Raw genomic sequence first — 19,736 nt, 5'->3', positions numbered from 1 at the left:
CTGTGTGTGTAAAATGTGCAACACAGTGATATATAATGTGCCACTAAGAGCTGTGTGTGTAGCAATGCTGTGTATGTAAAATGTGCAACACAGTTAAATGCTGTATAATGTGCCACTAAGAGCTGTGTGTGTAGAAGAGCTGTGTATGTAAAATGTGCAACACAGTTATATGCTGTATAACGTGCCACTCAGAGCTGTGTGTGTAGCAGAGCTGTGTATGTAAAATGTGCAACACAGTGATATATAATGTGCCACTAAGAGCTGTGTGTGTGGCAGAGATGTGTATGTATAATGTGCAACACAGTGATATATAATGTGCCAATCAGAGCTGTGTGTGTAGCAGAGCTGTGTGTGTAAAATGTGCAACACAGTGATATATAATGTGCCAATAATAGCTGTGTGTGTAGCAATGTTGTGTATGCAAAATGTGCAACACAGTGTTATACTGTATAATGTGCCACTAAGAGCTGTGTGTGTAGCAGAGATGTGTATGTAAAATGTGCAACACAGTGATATATAATGTGCCACTCAGAGCTGTGTGTGTAGCAGAGCTGTGTATGTGAAATGTGCAACACAGTGATATATAATGTGCCACTCAGAGCTGTGTGTGTAAAATGTGCAACACAGTGATATACTGTATAATGTGCCACTCAGAGCTGTGTGTGTAGAAGAGCTGTGTATGTAAAATGTGTAACACTGTGATATATAATGTGCCACTTAGAGCTGTGTATGTGAAATGTGCAACACAGTGATATATAATGTGCCACGAAGAGCTGTGTATGTAGTAGACCTGTGTATGTAAAATGTGCAATACAGTGATATACTGTATAATGTCCCACTCAGAGCTGTGTGTGTAGATGAGCTTTGCATGTAAAATGGTCAACACAGTGATATACTGAATAATATGCCACTCAGAGCTGTGTGTGTAGCAGAACTGTGTATGTAAAATGTGCAACACAGCGATATATAATGTGCCGCGCAGAGCTGTGTATGTAAAATGTTCAACACAGTGATATATAATGTGCCACTCAGAGCTGTGTGTGTAGCAGTGCTGTGTGTGTTTAAAATGTGCAACACAGTGATATGTAATGCACCACTAAGAGCTGTGTGTAGCAGAGCTGTGTATGTAAAAGGTGCAACACAGTGTTATATAATGTGCCACTAAGAGCTGTGTGTGTTGCAGAGCTGTGTATGTAAAATGTGCAACACAGCGATATATAATGTGACACTCAGTGCTGTGTGTGTGTAGCAGAGCTGGGTATGTAAAATGTGCAACTCGGAGCTGTGTGTGTAGCAGAGCTGTGTATGTAAAGTGTGCAACACGGTGATATATATAATGTGCCACTAATAGCTGTGTGTGTAGCAGAGCTGTGTGTGTAAAAGGTGCTACACAGTTAAATGCTGTATAATGTGCCACTAAGAGCTGTGTGTGTAGAAGAGCTGTGTATGTAAAATGTGCAACACAGTTATATGCTGTATAACGTGCCACTCAGAGCTGTGTGTGTAGCAGAGCTGTGTATGTAAAATGTGCAACACAGTGATATATAATGTGCCACTAAGAGCTGTGTGTGTGGCAGAGATGTGTATGTATAATGTGCAACACAGTGATATATAATGTGCCAATCAGAGCTGTGTGTGTAGCAGAGCTGTGTGTGTAAAATGTGCAACACAGTGATATATAATGTGCCACTAAGAGCTGTGTGTGTGTAGCAATGTTGTGTATGCAAAATGTGCAACACAGTGATATACTGTATAATGTGCCACTCAGAGCTGTGTGTGTAGCTGAGTTGTGTTTGTAAAATGTGCACCACAGTTATATGCTGTATAATGTGCCACTCAGACCAGTGTGTGTAGAAGATCTGTGTATGTAAAATGTGCAACACAGTGATATACTGTATAATGTGCCACTCAGAGCTGTGTGTGTAGCCGAGTAGTGTATGTAAAATGTGCGACACAGTTATATGCTGTATAATGTGCCACTCAGAGCTGTGTGTGTAGAAGAGCTGTGTATGTAAAATGTGCAACACAGTGATATACTGCATCATGTGCCACTCAGCGCTGTGTGTGTAGCTGAGCTTTGCATGTAAAATGTGCAACACAGTAATATACTGTATAATGTGCTACTCAGAGCTGTGTGTGTAGCAGAGCTGTGTATGTGAAATGTGCAGCACAGTGATATATAATGTCCCACTAAGAGCTGTGTGTGTAGCAGAGCTGTGTATGTGAAATGTTCAACAAATTGATATATAATGTGCTACTCAGAGCTGTGTGTGTAAAATGTGCAACAGAGAGATACACTGTATAATGTGCCACTCAGTGCTGTGTGTGTAGAAGAGCTGTGTATCTAAAATATGTAACACAGTGATATATAAAGTGCCACTCAAAGCTGTGTGTGTAGCAGAGCTCTGTATGTAAAATGTGCAACACAGTGATATACTGTATAATGTTCCACTCAGAGCTGTGTGTGTAAAATGTGCAACACAGTGATATACTGTATAATGTGCCACTCAGAGCTGTGTGTGTAGCTGAGCTGTGTATGTACAATGTGCAACATAGTGATATATAATGTGCCACTCAGAGCTGTGTGTGTAGTAGAGCTGTGCATGTGAAATGTGCAACACAGTGATATATAATGTGTCACTCAGAGCTGTGTGTGTAGCAGTGCTGTGTATGTAAAATTTGCAACACAGTGATATATAATGTGTCACTCAGAGCTGTGTGTGTAGCTATACTGTGTATGTAAAATGTCTAACACAGTGATATATAATGTGCCACTCAGAGCTGTGTGTGTAGCAGTGCTGTGTATGCAAAATTTGCAACACAGTGATATACTGTATAATGTGCCACTCAGAACTGTGTGTGTAGCAGGCTGTGTATGTAAAATGTGCAACACAGTGATATATAATGTGCCACTCAGAGCTGTGTGTGTAGCAGAGCTGTGTATGTAAAAGGTGCAACACAGTGATATATAATTTGCCACTCAGAACTTTGTGTGTAGCAGAACTATGTATGTAAAATGTGTAACAGAGTGATATATAATGTGCCACTCAGTGCTGTGTGTGTGTGTGTGTGTGTGTGTGTGTGTGTGTGTGTGTGGAGGAGAGCTTGGTATGTAAAATGTAAAACACAGTGATATATAATGTGCCACTCAGAGCTGTGTGTATGTAGCAGAGCTGTGTATGTAAAATGTGCAACACAGTGATATGCTGTATAATGTGCTCCTCAGAGCTTTGTGTGTAGCAGAGCTGTGTATGTGAAATGTTCAACACAGTGATATATAATGTGCCACTCAGAGCTGTGTGTGTAAAATGTGCAACAGAGAGATACACTGTATAATGTGCCACTCAGTGCTGTGTGTGTAGAAGAGCTGTTTCCCTTACGTCCTAACCAGCAGCACATGTGGGGTTTATCCGCCCCAGTGAAACTGGTAGGACAGACGGAATATTTAATGAAGTAAAGTAATCAAATAAATCCACGCCCCCATTACCTTACTATAAGAGGCCAAACCCCCCATACATCAGTGTTTTTTTTTCTGTCCTTGGGACTGCAGGACAGACGGGGGCAGCCATTTGGCTGCCATGCTCTTAGATTTCATGCTAACCTTGTGTTTTTCTTTCAGGGTTGCAGCTTATCTGATGAAGCTGGTTCTGCCGTGAGACAAACTCCTGCTAGGCACGGAGCTCCTGTATTCAGCTTCCTGTTTGGCTTCCTCTCTTCACCTGCGGTAGCGTGTGTGCCAGCGCCCTCTGGTGGTCTGTCGGTGAACAGCAATGATATTAGCCTCTAAGGCTATGGCCCTCTCTTCAGCGGGTAGGAGGCCACTATGGCTAAAACCTTGGGTGGCAGATAATGCCTCCAAGTATAATTTATGCAGCCTCCCTTACGAGCCAGGAAGGCTTTTTGGGGCTGAACTAGACCGCATTATGGAGGGTCTTGCCGATAAAAAAGGTAAATGCCTCCCTCAAACCCCTAGGGGTAGGGGTAGGCAGGGTAGAGGGTTCAGACCCTTTCAGGGCCAATCCAGGCCTCAGCGAGGCCGTGGGTCCAGGAGGGGAGGATCATATCGTTCCGGTGGGAACAAAAACAATAAAGCCGACCAGTGACGGCCCTCCCCTTCCGTCAGATCCAGTCATAAATTTGACTCCTATTCTTTCAGACCTCCCAGTTGGAGGCCGTCTAACTTTTTTTCTAAATACCTGGACAGAGTTTGTTCCAGATCCCTGGGTCCTGAATATAATAAGGACAGGGTACAGGATAGAATTTTTATCTGTTCCCCCAGAAAAATTTGTTTTGACAAGATTACTTCCGCGCGAGAAGCAAGCGGTGTTGGAGGAGTCTATACTGGAATACAGACGGAAAGGGGCCTTGGAGGAGGTTCCTCCAGAAGAGATTGGATCCGGCGTTTATTCGCCAGTTTTCCTTGTTCCCAAAGCCACAGGAGGTTGGCGCATGATCATAGATCTCCGCTACCTCAACCGATTCATAAAGAAAAGGCGGTTCCGGATGGAAACCATCAAATCGGTAATCAGCATCCTGAGCCCAGGGGACCTGATGGTTACACTGGATCTAAGGGATGCCTATCTTCACATCCCTGTGTGCCAGGCCCACAGGAAGTATCTACGAGTGGCAGTGAGTCTCAGGGGGACGGTGAAACATTTTCAGTTTGCCGCGCTTCCCTTCGGCATCACAACCGCGCCCTACATCTTCACCAAAGTGGTAATAGCTGTAGTAGCTCCCCTCAGATTGAGAGGCCTGGAGATCATTCCATATCTGGACGATTGGCTTCTAAAAGCCCACTCGGTAGAGACGCTTCATCTTCATCTGCTGCAGGCTCAGTCCTTCCTCCAGTGCTTGGGCTGGATTATCAATTGGCAGAAGTCAGAGATTTCTCCCTCCACTACCAGGAGGTTTCTAGGGTTCATAATAGATTCTGCCAACATGACGCTCTACCTTTCTCCGCAAAGGAAGTTACGCATTTCCAAGACTGCAGATCAACTCATGGTTCCCCGCCGGGTAACTATCAGAGTATTGATGAGGATGTTAGGCCTAATGTCAGCAGCCGTGGATGCGGTTCCTTGGGCCTTGTGGCATATTCGCCCTCTTCAAGCGGAAGTTCTGAGTCTATGGGATCGAACTCCCAGAGGGCTAGAGACAAAGTGCTCCCTGTTATCTCAAGCTCGCCGCTCACTGAAGTGGTGGAAACAGGTCAAAGATGGGAGGTCCTTGATCCAACCTTGTTGGATCCTGTTGATGACAGATGCATCCCTTCTAGGCTGGGGTGCCCATCTAGAGGAACTTCAAGTTCAAGGATCCTGGAGCCCTCAAGAGCGTTTGATGTCATCCAATCTGAGAGAACTCAGAGCAATCCGGATGGCTCTCTTTCATTTTTTCCCCCTTATCAGAAACAAGGCTGTAAGGGTTCGCTCGGACAATTCTACTGCGGTATCCTACATCAACAAACAGGGAGGCACCAGGTCTCAGAGTCTACTCTCAGAAGTAGGTCTAATTCTGTCTTGGTCAGAGCAGAATCTTTCCCACCTTTCAGCAGTCCACATTCGGGGGTCCCTGAATGTGGTTGCGGACCAGCTCAGCAGAGGAGTCCCAGCTCTGGGAGAAATGTCTCTGAACCAGGAGATCTTTCATCAGATTACTCTCCGGTGGGGTCGCCCAGACATAGATCTCATGGCGACAAGATTCAATGCCAAAGTGGAAACGTTCTGTTCCCTGTATCGGGAGGACAATCCCTTGGCAGTAGATGCTCTGTCAATTCCATGGGAGTTCAGGCTGGCCTACATCTTTCCTCCCATCGCCATGATACCCAGGGTATTGATGAAGATTCGGCAGGACCAAGCCTCAGTAATAGCCGTGATTCCATTCTGGCCCAGGAGGTCTTGGTTTACCCTGCTCATGCAGATGAGCCGAGGGTAATATTGGAAGCTTCCCCCAATGCAGAACCTGGTGTCCCGGGGCACTCAGCTCTGCCTGGATCCATCCAGACTCAATCTGACAGCCTGGAGATTGATGAGTCCCTTCTAGAGCCTGAAGGGCTATCAGCAGCGGTCTTAAGAACGATGTCTCATTCCAGAGCTCCTGCGACTGTCAAGGCCTACGCCAGGGTAAAGCGCATTTTTCTTCTATGGTGTGCATCTCATCAAGTACCATCTCAGGATCCTCCAGTATCTGCTATTCTCCAGTTCATGCAGGATGGACTAGATAAGGGCCTCAGCCCTTCTACACTTAAGGTACAGATCTCTGCTCTGTCAGCCGCCTTTGGCAGATCTTTACATCAAGACCCTCTGATTAAGAGGTTCCTTACAGGAGCCGTACGTCTTAAGCCTAGCATTTCAAGACCTATACCGCAGTGGGATCTCTCAGTGGTGCTTAAAGGGTTGAGTGGTCCCCCCTTTGAACCCTTGGAGGAAGTGGACTTTAAGTTTTTATCCTGGAAGGTAACCTTTTTGTTGGCCGTAACTTCGGCCAAGCACATTTCAGAGCTTCAGGCTTTTTCGGCGTATGAGCCATACACTTTATTTTTACCGGACAAAGTCCTTTTACGTTTTTTACCCACCTTTTTGCCTAAGGTGCCCTCTGTGCACAACATTAATCAAGTTGTGCCTTTGCCTGTGTTATGTTCCTCTTCTTCCTCTGCAGAAGAAAGTTCCCTCCATACTCTGTATGTGGCCAGATGTTTGAGAATCTACATTGAGAGATCCCAGGAGTTCAGAAGGTCAGAGAATCTTCTTATCCTGTTCTTTGGCAGGAATAAAGGGAAGAAGGCCTCTAAGCCTACTCTAAGTAGATGAATCAGAGAGGCCATCAGAGAATCTTTCGCTTCCCAGAATAGACCTCCTCCTGCCTTTGTCACTGCTCACTCCACCTGAGCAGTCTCTACTAGTTGGGCCGAAAGGTATCTTATTCCACTGGAACAGATTTGTTCCGCGGCCTCGTGGAGCTCACATTCTACCTTTGTGAGCCATTATAGACTCAACTTCAGGGGTTCAGAAGACACTGCCTTTGGGAGGTCTGTTTTGAGTTCCATTCAGCATTGAAGTCCCTACCCTTTAGGCTAACTTCTTGCTAAGTCCCCACATGTGCTGCTGGTTAGGACGTAAGGGAAGCGTTAATTTCTTAACGATAATTTGTTTTCCCTTAGTCCTAACAGCAGCACACAAATATCCCTCCCTTTGTTTTTTTGAGAGTTTCTTGTTATGACACACTGATGTATGGGGGGTTTGGCCTCTTATAGTGAGGTAATGGGGGCGTGGATTTATTTGATTACTTTACTTCATTAAATATTCCGTCTGTCCTACCAGTTTCACTGGGGCGGATAAACCCCACATGTGCTGCTGTTAGGACTAAGGGAAAACAAATTATCGTTAAGAAATTAACGCGTATGTAAAATGTGTAACACAGTGATATATAAAGTGCCACTCAAAGCTGTGTGTGTAGCAGAGCTCTGTATGTAAAATGTGCAACACAGTGATATACTGTATAATGTGCCACTCGGAGCTGTGTGTGTAGCAGTGCTGTGTATGTAAAATGTGCAACACAGCGATATATAATGTGCCACTAATAGCTGTGTGTGTAGCAGAGCTGTGTGTGTAAAATGTGCAACACAGTGATATATAATGTGCCACTAAGAGCTGTGTGTGTAGCACTGCTGTGTATGTAAATGTGCAACACAGTTAAATGCTGTATAATGTGCCACTAAGAGCTGTGTGTGTAGAAGAGCTGTGTATGTAAAATGTGCAACACAGTTATATGCTGTATAACATGCCACTCAAAGCTGTGTGTGTAGCAGAGCTGTGTATGTAAAATGTGCAACACAGTGATATATAATGTGCCACTAAGAGCTGTGTGTGTGGCAGAGATGTGTATGTATAATGTGCAACACAGTGATATATAATGTGCCAATCAGAGCTGTGTGTGTAGCAGAGCTGTGTGTGTAAAATGTGCAACACAGTGATATATAATGTGCCACTAATAGCTGTGTGTGTAGCAATGTTGTGTATGCAAAATGTGCAACACAGTGTTATACTGTATAATGTGCCACTAAGAGCTGTGTGTGTAGCAGAGATGTGTATGTAAAATGTGCAACACAGTGATATATAATGTGCCACTCAGAGCTGTGTGTGTAGCAGAGCTGTGTATGTGAAATTTGCAACACAGTGATATATAATGTGCCACTCAGAGCTGTGTGTGTAGCAGAGCTGTGTATGTGAAATGTGCAACACAGTGATATATAAAGTGCCACTCAGAGCTATGTGTGTAGCAGAGCTGTGTATGTAAAATGTCCAACACAGTGATATATAATGTGCCACTCAGAGCTGTGTGTGTAGTAGAGCTGTGTGTGTAAAATGTGCAACAGTGATATACTGTATAATGTGCCACTCAGAGCTGTGTGTGTAGAAGAGCTGAGTATGTAAAATGTGTAACACCGTGATATATAATGTGCCACTTAGAGCTGTGTATGTGAAATGTGCAACACAGTGATATATAATGTGCCACGAAGAGCTGTGTATGTAGCAGACCTGTTTATGTAAAATGTGCAACACAGTGATATACTGTATAATGTGCCACTCAGAGCTGTGTGTGTAGATGAGCTTTGCATGTAAAATGTGCAACACAGTGATATACTGAATAATATGCCACTCAGAGCTGTGTGTGTAGCAGAGCTGTGTATGTAAAATGTGCAACACAGCGATATATAATGTGCCGCGCAGAGCTGTGTATGTAAAATTTTCAACACAGTGATATATAATGTGCCACTCAGATCTGTGTGTGTAGCAGTGCTGTGTGTGTTTAAAATGTGCAACACAGTGATATGTAATGCACCACTAAGAGCTGTGTGTAGCAGAGCTGTGTATGTAAAAGGTGTAACACAGTGTTATATAATGTGCCACTAAGAGCTGTGTGTGTTGCAGAGTTGTGTATGTAAAATGTGCAACACAGCGATATATAATGTGACACTCAGTGCTGTGTGTGTGTAGCAGAGCTGGGTATGTAAAATGTGCAACACAGTGATATATAATGTGCCAATCAGAGCTGTGTGTGTAGCAGAGCTGTGTGTGTAAAATGTGCAACACAGTGATATATAATGTGCCACTAATAGCTGTGTGTGTAGCAATGTTGTGTATGCAAAATGTGCAACACAGTGTTATACTGTATAATGTGCCACTAAGAGCTGTGTGTGTAGCAGAGATGTGTATGTAAAATGTGCAACACAGTGATATATAATGTGCCACTCAGAGCTGTGTGTGTAGCAGAGCTGTGTATGTGAAATTTGCAACACAGTGATATATAATGTGCCACTCAGAGCTGTGTGTGTAGCAGAGCTGTGTATGTAAAGTGTGCAACACAGTGATATATAATGTGCCACTCAGAGCTGTCTGTGTAGCAGTGCTGTGTATGTAAAATGTGCAACACAGTAATATATAATGTGCCACTAATAGCTGTGTGTGTAGCAGAGCTGTGTGTGTAAAATGTGCAACACAGTGATATACAGGTCCTTCTCAAAAAATTTGCATATTGTGATAAAGTTCATTATTTTCTGTAATGTACTGATAAACATTAGACTTTCATATATTTTAGATTCATTACACACCAACTGAAGTAGTTCAAGCCTTTTATTGTTTTAATATTGATGATTATGGCATACAGCTCATGAAAACCCAAAATTCCTATCTCAAAAAATTAGCATATCATGAAAAGGTTCTCTAAACGAGCTATTAACCTAATCATCTGAATCAACTAATTAACTCTAAACACCTGCAAAAGATTCCTGAGGCTTTTAAAAACTCCCAGCCTGGTTCATTACTCAAAACCGCAATCATGGGTAAGACTGCCGACCTGACTGCTGTCCAGAAGGCCATCATTGACACCCTCAAGCAAGAGGGTAAGACACAGAAAGAAATTTCTGAATGAATAGGCTGTTCCCAGAGTGCTGTATCAAGGCACCTCAGTGGGAAGTCTGTAGGTAGGAAAAAGTGTGGCAGAAAACGCTGCACAACGAGAAGAGGTGACCGGACCCTGAGGAAGATTTGGAGAAGGACCGATTCCAGACCTTGGGGGACCTGCGGAAGCAGTGGACTGAGTCTGGAGTAGAAACATCCAGAGCCACCGTGTACAGGCGTGTGCAGGAAATGGGCTACAGGTGCCGCATTCCCCAGGTCAAGCCACTTTTGAACCAGAAACAGTGGCAGAAGCGCCTGACCTGGGCTACAGAGAAGCAGCACTGGACTGTTGCATGTCATTCGGAAATCAAGGTGCCAGAGTCTGTAGGAAGACTGGGGAGAGGGAAATGCCAAAATGCCTGAAGTCCAGTGTCAAGTACCCACAGTCAGTGATGGTCTGGGGTGCCATGTCAGCTGCTGGTGTTGGTCCACTGTGTTTTATCAAGGGCAGGGTCAATGCAGCTAGCTATCAGGAGATTTTGGAGCACTTCATGCTTCCATCTGCTGAAAAGCTTTATGGAGATGAAGATTTCATTTTTCAGCACGACCTGGCACCTGCTCACAGTGCCAACACCACTGGTAAATGGTTTACTGACCATGGTATTACTGTGCTCAATTGGCCTGCCAACTCTCCTGACCTGAACCCCATAGAGAATCTGTGGGATATTGGGAAGAGAAAGTTGAGAGACGCAAGACCCAACACTCTGGATGAGCTTAAGGCCGCTATCGAAGCATCCTGGGCCTCCATAACACCTCAGCAGTGCCACAGGCTGATTGCCTCCATGCCACGCCGCATTGAAGCCGTCATTTCTGCAAAAGGATTCCCGACCAAGTATTGAGTGCATAACTGAACATAATTATTTGAAGGTTGACTTTTTTTGTATTAAAAACACTTTTATTTTATTGGTCGGATGAAATCTGCAAATTTTTTGAGATAGGAAATTTGGGTTTTCATGAGCTGTATGCCAAAATCATCAATATTAAAACAATAAAAGGCTTGAACTACTTCAGTTGGTGTGTAATGAATCTAAAATATATGAAAGTCTAATGTTTATCAGTACATTACAGAAAATAATGAACTTTATCACAATATGCTAATTTTTTGAGAATGACCTGTATAATGTGCCACTAAGAGCTGTGTGTGTAGCAATGCTGTGTATGTAAAATGTGCAACACAGTTAAATGCTGTATAATGTGCCACTAAAAGCTGTGTGTGTAGAAGAGCTGTGTATGTAAAATGTGCAACACAGTGATATACTGCATCATGTGCTACTCAGAAATGTGTGTGTAGAAGAGCTGTGTATGTGATATGTGCAGCACAGTAATATATAATGTGCCACTCAGAGCTGTGTGTGTAAAATGTGCAACAAAGAGATACACTGTATAATGTGCCACTCAGTGCTGTGTGTGTAGAAGAGCTGTGTATGTAAAATGTGTAACACAGTGATATATAAAGTGCCACTCAAAGCTGTGTGTGTAGCAGAGCTCTGTATGTAAAATGTGCAACACAGTGATATACTGTATAATGTGCGACTCAGAGCTGTGTGTGTAGCTGAGCTGTGTATGTAAAATGTGCAACATAGTGATATATAATGTGCCACTCAGAGCTATGTGTGTAGCAGAGCTGTGTATGTAAAATGTCCAACACAGTGATATATAATGTGCCACTCAGAGCTGTGTGTGTAGTAGAGCTGTGTGTGTAAAATGTGCAACAGTGATATACTGTATAATGTGCCACTCAGAGCTGTGTGTGTAGAAGAGCTGAGTATGTAAAATGTGCAACACCGTGATATATAATGTGCCACTTAGAGCTGTGTATGTGAAATGTGCAACACAGTGATATATAATGTGCCACGAAGAGCTGTGTATGTAGCAGACCTGTGTATGTAAAATGTGCAACACAGTGATATACTGTATAATGTGCCACTCAGAGCTGTGTGTGTAGCAGAGCTGTGTATGTGAAATGTGCAACACAGTGATATATAATGTGTCACTCAGAGCTGTGTGTGTAGCAGTGCTGTGTATGTAAAATGTGCAACACAGTGATATATAATGTGCCACTAATAGCTGTGTGTGTAGCAGAGCTGTGTGTGTAAAATGTGCAACACAGTGATATATAATGTGCCACTAAGAGCTGTGTGTGTAGCAATGCTGTGTATGTAAAATGTGCAACACAATTAAATGCTGTATAATGTGCCACTAAGAGCTGTGTGTGTAGAAGAGCTGTGTATGTAAAATGTGCAAGACAGTTATATGCTGTATATTGTGCCACTCAGAGCTGTGTGTGTAGCAGAGCTGTGTATGTAAAAGGTGCAACACAGTGATATATAATGTGCCACTAAGAGATGTGTGTAGAGCAATGTTGTGTATGCAAAATGTGCAACACAGTGATATACTGTATAATGTGCCACTCAGAGCTGTGTGTGTAGCTGAGTTGTGTTTGTAAAATGTGCACCACAGTTATATGCTGTATAATGTGCAACTCAGACCAGTGTGTAGAGAAGATCTGTGTATGTAAAATGTGCAACACAGTGATATACTGTATAATGTGCCACTCAGAGCTGTGTGTGTAGCCGAGTAGTGTATGTAAAATGTGCGACACAGTTATATGCTGTATAATGTGCCACTCAGAGCTGTGTGTGTAGAAGAGCTGTGTATGTAAAATGTGCAACACAGTGATATACTGTATAATGTGCCACTCAGAGCTGTGTGTGTAGCTGAGCTGTGTATGTAAAATGTGCAACATAGTGATATATAATGTGCCACTCAGAGCTGTGTGTGTAGGAGAGCTGTGCATGTGAAATGTGCAACACAGTGATATATAATGTGTCACTCAGAGCTGTGTGTGTAGCAGTGCTGTGTATGTAAAATTTGCAACACAGTGATATACTATATAATGTGCCACTCAGAACTGTGTGTGTAGCAGAGCTGTTTATGTAAAATGTGCAACACAGTGATATATAATGCGCCACTAAGAGCTGTGTGTGTAGCAGAGCTGTGTATGTAAAAGGTGCAACACAGTGATATATAATTTGCCACTCAGAACTTTGTGTGTAGCAGAACTGTGTATGTAAAATGTGTAACAGAGTGATATATAATGTGCCACTCAGTGCTGTGTGTGTGTGTGTGTGTGGAGGAGAGCTGGGTATGTAAAATGTAAAACACAGTGATATATAATGTGCCACTCAGAGCTGTGTGTGAAGCAGAGCTGTGCATGTGAAATGTGCAACACAGTGATATATAATGTGTCACTCAGAGCTGTGAGTGTAGCAGTGCTGTGTATGTAAAATTTGCAACACAGTGATATATAATGTGTCACTCAGAGCTGTGTGTGTAGCTATACTGTGTATGTAAAATGTCTAACACAGTGATATATAATGTGCCACTCAGAGCTGTGTGTGTGTAGCAGTGCTGTGTATATAAAATTTGCAACACATTGATATACTGTATATTGTGCCACTCAGAACTGTGTGTGTAGCAGAGCTGTGTATGTAAAATGTGCAACACAGTGATATATAATGTGCCACTCAGAGCTGTGTGTGTAGAAGTTCTGTTTATGTAAAATGTGCAACACAGTGATATATAATATGCCACTCGGAGCTGTGTGTGTACAGGGCTGTGTATGTAAAGTGTGCAACACAGTGATATATAATGTGCCACTCAGAGCTGTGTGTGGAGCAGAGCTGTATATGTAAAATGTGCAACACAGTGATATGCTGTATAATGTGCTCATCAGAGCTTTGTGTGTAGCAGAGCTGTGTATGTAAAATGTGTAACACAGTGATATATAATGTGCCACTAAGAGCTGTGTGTGTAGCAGAGCTGTGTATGTAAAATGTGCAACACAGCGATATTCAATGTGCCACTCAGAGATGTGTGTGTAGCAGAGCTGTGTATGTAAAATGTGCAACACAGTGATAAGCTGTATAATGTGCTCCTCAGAGCTTTGTGTGTAGCAGGCATGTGTATGTGAAATGTGGAACACACTGATATTTAATATGCCACTCTGAGCTGTGTGTGTAGCAGACCTGTGTATGTAAAATGTCCAACACAGTGATGTATAATGTGCCAACCAGAGCTGTGTGTGTAGCAGTGCTGTGTATATAAAATGTGCAACAAAGTGAAATATAATGTGCCACTCAAACCTTTGTGTGTAGCAGAGCTGTGTATGTAAAATGTGCAACAAAGTGATATATAATGTGGCACTCAGAGCTGTGTGTGTGTTGCAAGGCTGTGTATGTAAAATGTGCAACACAGTGATATATAAAGTGCCACTAAGAGCTGTGTGTGTAGCAGAGCTATGTATGTAAAATGTGCAACACAGTGATATGCTCTATAATGTGCTCCTCAGAGCTTTGTGTGTAGCAGAGCTGTGTATGTAAAATGTGTAACACAGTGATATATAATGTGCCACTTAGAGCTGTGTGTGTAGCAGAGCTGTGAATGTAAAATGTGCAACACAGCAATATATAATGTGCCACAAGAGCTGTGTATGTAAAATGTGCAACACCGTGATAGATAATGTGGCACTCAGAGCTGTGTGTGTAGCAAGGCTGTGTATGTAAAATGTGCAACACAGTGATATATAATATGCCACTAAGAGCTGTGTGTGTAGCAGAGCTGTGTATGTGAAATGTGCAACACAGTGATATATAATGTGCCACTAAGAGCTGTGTGTGTAGCTGAGTTTTGTTTGTAAAATGTGCAACACAGTTATAAGCTGTATAATGTGCCACTCAGATCTGTGTAGCTGAGTTGTGTTTGTAAAATGTGCAACACAGTTATAAGCTGTATAATGTGCCACTCAGAGCTGTGTGTGTAGAAGAGCTGTGTATCTAAAATGTGCAACATAGTGATATACTGTATAATGTGCCACTCAGAGCTGTGTGTGTAGCTGAGTTGTGTTTGTAAAATGTGCAACACAGTGATATACTGTATAATGTGCCACTCAGAGCTGTGTGTGTAGCTGAGCTTTGCATGTACAATGTGCAACACAGTGATATACTGTATAATGTGCCACTCAGAGCTGTGTGTGTAGCAGTGCTGTGTATGTGAAATGTGCAACACAGTGATATATAATGTGCCACTCAGAGCTGTGTGTGTAGCAGATCTGTTTATGTAAAATGTCCAACACAGTGATATATAATGTGGCACTCAGAGCTGTGTGCGTAGCAAGGCTGTGTATGTAAAATGTGCACCACAGTGATATATAATGTGCCACTAAGAGCTGTGTGTGTAGCACAGCTGTGTATTTGAAATGTGCAACACAGTAATATATAATGTGCCACTAAGAGCTGTGTGTGTAGCAGAGCTGTATATGTAAAATGTCCAACACAGTGATATATAATGTGCCACTCAGAGCTGTGTGTGTAGCAGAGCTGTGTATGTAAAATGTGCAACACAGTGATATGCTGTATAATGTGCTCCTCAGAGCTTTGTGTGTAGCAGAGCTGTGTATGTAAAATGTGTAACACAGTGATATATAATGTGCCACTAAGAGCTGTGTGTGTAGCAGAGCTGTGTATGTAAAATGTGCAACACAGCGATATTCAATGTGCCACTCAGAGATGTGTGTGTAGCAGAGCTGTGTATGTAAAATGTGCAACACAGTGATAAGCTGTATAATGTGCTCCTCAGAGCTTTGTGTGTAGCAGGCATGTGTATGTGAAATGTGGAACACACTGATATTTAATATGCCACTCAGAGCTGTGTGTGTAGCAGACCTGTGTATGTAAAATGTCCAACACAGTGATGTATAATGTGCCAACCAGAGCTGTGTGTGTAGCAGTGCTGTGTATATAAAATGTGCAACAAAGTGAAATATAATGTGCCACTCAAACCTTTGTGTGTAGCAGAGCTGTGTATGTAAAATGTGCAACAAAGTGATATATAATGTGGCACTCAGAGCTGTGTGTGTGTTGCAAGGCTGTGTATGTAAAATGTGCAACACATTGATATATAAAGTGCCACTAAGAGCTGTGTGTGTAGCAGAGCTATGTATGTAAAATGTGCAACACAGTGATATGCTCTATAATGTGCTCCTCAGAGCTTTGTGTGTAGCAGAGCTGTGTATGTAAAATGTGTAACACAGTGATATATAATGTGCCACTTAGAGCTGTGTGTGTAGCAGAGCTGTGAATGTAAAATGTGCAACACAGCAATATATAATGTGCCACAAGAGCTGTGTATGTAAAATGTGCAACACCGTGATAGATAATGTGGCACTCAGAGCTGTGTGTGTAGCAAGGCTGTGTATGTAAAATGTGCAACACAGTGATATATAATATGCCACTAAGAGCTGTGTGTGTAGCAGAGCTGTGTATGTGAAATGTGCAACACAGTGATATATAATGTGCCACTAAGAGCTGTGTGTGTAGCTGAGTTTTGTTTGTAAAATGTGCAACACAGTTATAAGCTGTATAATGTGCCACTCAGATCTGTGTAGCTGAGTTGTGTTTGTAAAATGTGCAACACAGTTATAAGCTGTATAATGTGCCACTCAGAGCTGTGTGTGTAGAAGAGCTGTGTATCTAAAATGTGCAACATAGTGATATACTGTATAATGTGCCACTCAGAGCTGTGTGTGTAGCTGAGTTGTGTTTGTAAAATGTGCAACACAGTGATATACTGTATAATGTGCCACTCAGAGCTGTGTGTGTAGCTGAGCTTTGCATGTACAATGTGCAACACAGTGATATACTGTATAATGTGCCACTCAGAGCTGTGTGTGTAGCAGTGCTGTGTATGTGAAATGTGCAACACAGTGATATATAATGTGCCACTCAGAGCTGTGTGTGTAGCAGATCTGTTTATGTAAAATGTCCAACACAGTGATATATAATGTGGCACTCAGAGCTGTGTGCGTAGCAAGGCTGTGTATGTAAAATGTGCACCACAGTGATATATAATGTGCCACTAAGAGCTGTGTGTGTAGCACAGCTGTGTATTTGAAATGTGCAACACAGTAATATATAATGTGCCACTAAGAGCTGTGTGTGTAGCAGAGCTGTATATGTAAAATGTCCAACACAGTGATATATAATGTGCCACTCAGAGCTGTGTGTGTAGCAGAGCTGTGTATGTAAAATGTACAACACAGTGATATGCTGTATAATGTGCTCCTCAGAGCTTTGTGTGTAGCAGAGCTGTGTATGTAAAATATGCAACACAGTGATATATAATGTGCCACTTAGAGCTGTGTGTGTAGCAGAGCTGTGTATGTAAAATATGCAACACAGCGATATACAATGTGCCACTCAGAGCTGTGTGTGTTGCAAGGCTGTGTATGTAAAATGTAAAACACAGTGATATACTGTATAATGTGCAACTCAGAGCTGTGTGTGTAGCAGAGATGTCTATGTAAAATGTGTAACAGTGATATATAATGTGCCACTCAGAGCTGTGTGTGTAGCAGTGCTGTGTATGTGAAATGTGCAACACAGTGATATATGATGTGCCACTCAGAGCTGTGTGTGTAGCAGATCTGTGTATGTAAAATGTCCAACACAGTGATATATAATGTGGTACTCAGAGCTTTGTGCGTAGCAAGGCTGTGTATGTAATATGTGCAACACAGTGATATATAATGTGCCACTAAGAGCTGTGTGGGTAGCACAGCTGTGTATGTCAAATGTGCAACACAGTAATATATAATGTGCCACTAAGAGCTGTGTGTGTAGCAGAGCTGTGTTTGTAAAATGTGCAACACAGCGATATACAATGTGCCACTCAGAGCTGTGTGTGTAGCAGAGCTGTGTTTGTAAAATGTACAACACAGTGATATGATGTATAATGTGCTCCTCAGAGCTTTGTGTGTAGCAGAGCTTTGTATGTAAAATGTGTAACACAGTGATATATAATGTGCCACTTAGAGCTGTGTGTGTAGCAGAGCTGTGTATGTAAAATGTGCAACACAGTGATATGCTGTATAATGTGCTCCTTAGAGCTTTGTGTGTAGCAGAGGTGTGTATGTGAAATGTGGAACACACTGATATTTAATGTGCCACTCAGAGCTGTGTGTGTAGCAGACCTGTGTATGTAAAATGTCCAACACAGTGATATATAATGTGCAACTCAGAGCTGTGTTTCTAGCAGAACTGTGTATGTACAATGTCCAACACAGTGATATATAATGTGCCACTCAGAGCTGTGTGTGTGTAGCAGAACTGTGTATGTAAAATGTCCAACACAGTGATATATAATGTGCCACTCAGTGCTGTGTGTGTGTGTGTGTGTGTGTGTGTGTGTGTGTTTGTAGCAGAGCTGGGTATGTAAAATGTGTAGCACAGTAATATATAATGTGCCACCCAGAGCTGTGTGTGTAGCAGAGCTGTGTATGTGAAATGTGCAACACAGTGATATGTAATGCGCCACTAAGAGCTGTATGTGTAGCAGAGCTGTGTATGTAAAATGAGAGACACATTGATATATATTATGTGCCCCTCAGAAATGTGTGTGTTGCAGAGCTGTGTATGTAAAATGTGCAACACAGTGATATATAATGTGCCACTCAGAGCTGTGTGTGTAGCAGAGTTGTGAATGTAAAATGTGCAACACAGTGATATACTGTCTAATGTGCCACTCAGAGCTGTGTGTGTAGTAGACCTGAGTATGTAAAATGTCCAAACACAGTAATATATCATGTGCCACTTAGAGCTGTATGTGTAGCAGTGCTGTGTATGTAAAATGTGTAACACAGTGATATATAATGTGCCACTCAGAGCTGTGTGTGTAGTAGAGCTGTGTATGTAAATTGTTTAACAGTGATATATAATGTGCCACTCAAAGCTTTATGTGTAGCAGAGCTGTGTATGTAAAATGTGCAACACAGTGATATATAATGTGCCACTCAGAGCTGTGTGTGTAGCATAGCTGTGTATGTAAAATGTGTAACAGAGTGATATATAATGTGCCACTTAGAGCTGTGTGAGTGAAATGTGCAACACGGTGATATAATGTATAATATGCCAATCAGAGCTGTGTGTGTAGTAGAGCTGTGTATGTAAATTGTTTAACAGTGATATATAATGTGCCACTCACAGCTGTGCATGTAAAATGTGCAACACAGTGATATACTGTCTAATTTGCCACTCAGAGCTGTGTGTGTAGCAGACCTGTGTACGTAAAATGTCCAAACACAGTAATATATAATGTGCCACTCAGAGCTGTGTGTGTGTGGCAGTGATGTGTATGTAAAATGTGTAACACAGTGATATATAATGTGCCACTAAGAGCTGTGTGTGTAGCAGAGCTGTGTATGTAAAATGTGCAACACAGCGATATATAATGTGCCATGCAGAGCTGTGTATGTAAAATGTGCAACACAATGATATGTAATGTGCCACTAAAAGCTGTGTGTGTAGCAGAGCTGTGTATGTAAAATTTGCAACACAATGATATGTAATGTGCCACTCGGAGCTGTGTGTGTAGAAGAGCTGTGTATGTAAATTATCCAAACACAGTAATATATAATGTGCCACTATGAGCTGTGTGTGTAGCAGAGCTGTGTATGTAAAATGTGCAACACAGTGATATATAATGTGCCACTAAGAGCTGTGTGTGTACAGGGCTGTGTATGTAAAGTATACAACACAGTGATATATAATGTGCCACGAGAGCTGTGTATGTAAAATGTGCAACACAGTGATATATAATGTGGCACTCAGAGCTGTGTGTGTAGCAAGGCTGTGTATGCAAAATGTGCAACACAGCGATATACAATGTGCCACTCAGAGCTGTGTGTGTAGCAGAGCTGTGTATGTAAAATGTGCAACACAGTGATAT

The sequence above is a fragment of the Bufo gargarizans genome, chromosome 3 (assembly GCF_014858855.1).
Source record: "Bufo gargarizans isolate SCDJY-AF-19 chromosome 3, ASM1485885v1, whole genome shotgun sequence".
In the NCBI taxonomy this organism is placed as follows: Eukaryota; Metazoa; Chordata; class Amphibia; order Anura; family Bufonidae; genus Bufo; species Bufo gargarizans.
This window is presented reverse-complemented; position numbering follows the sequence as displayed.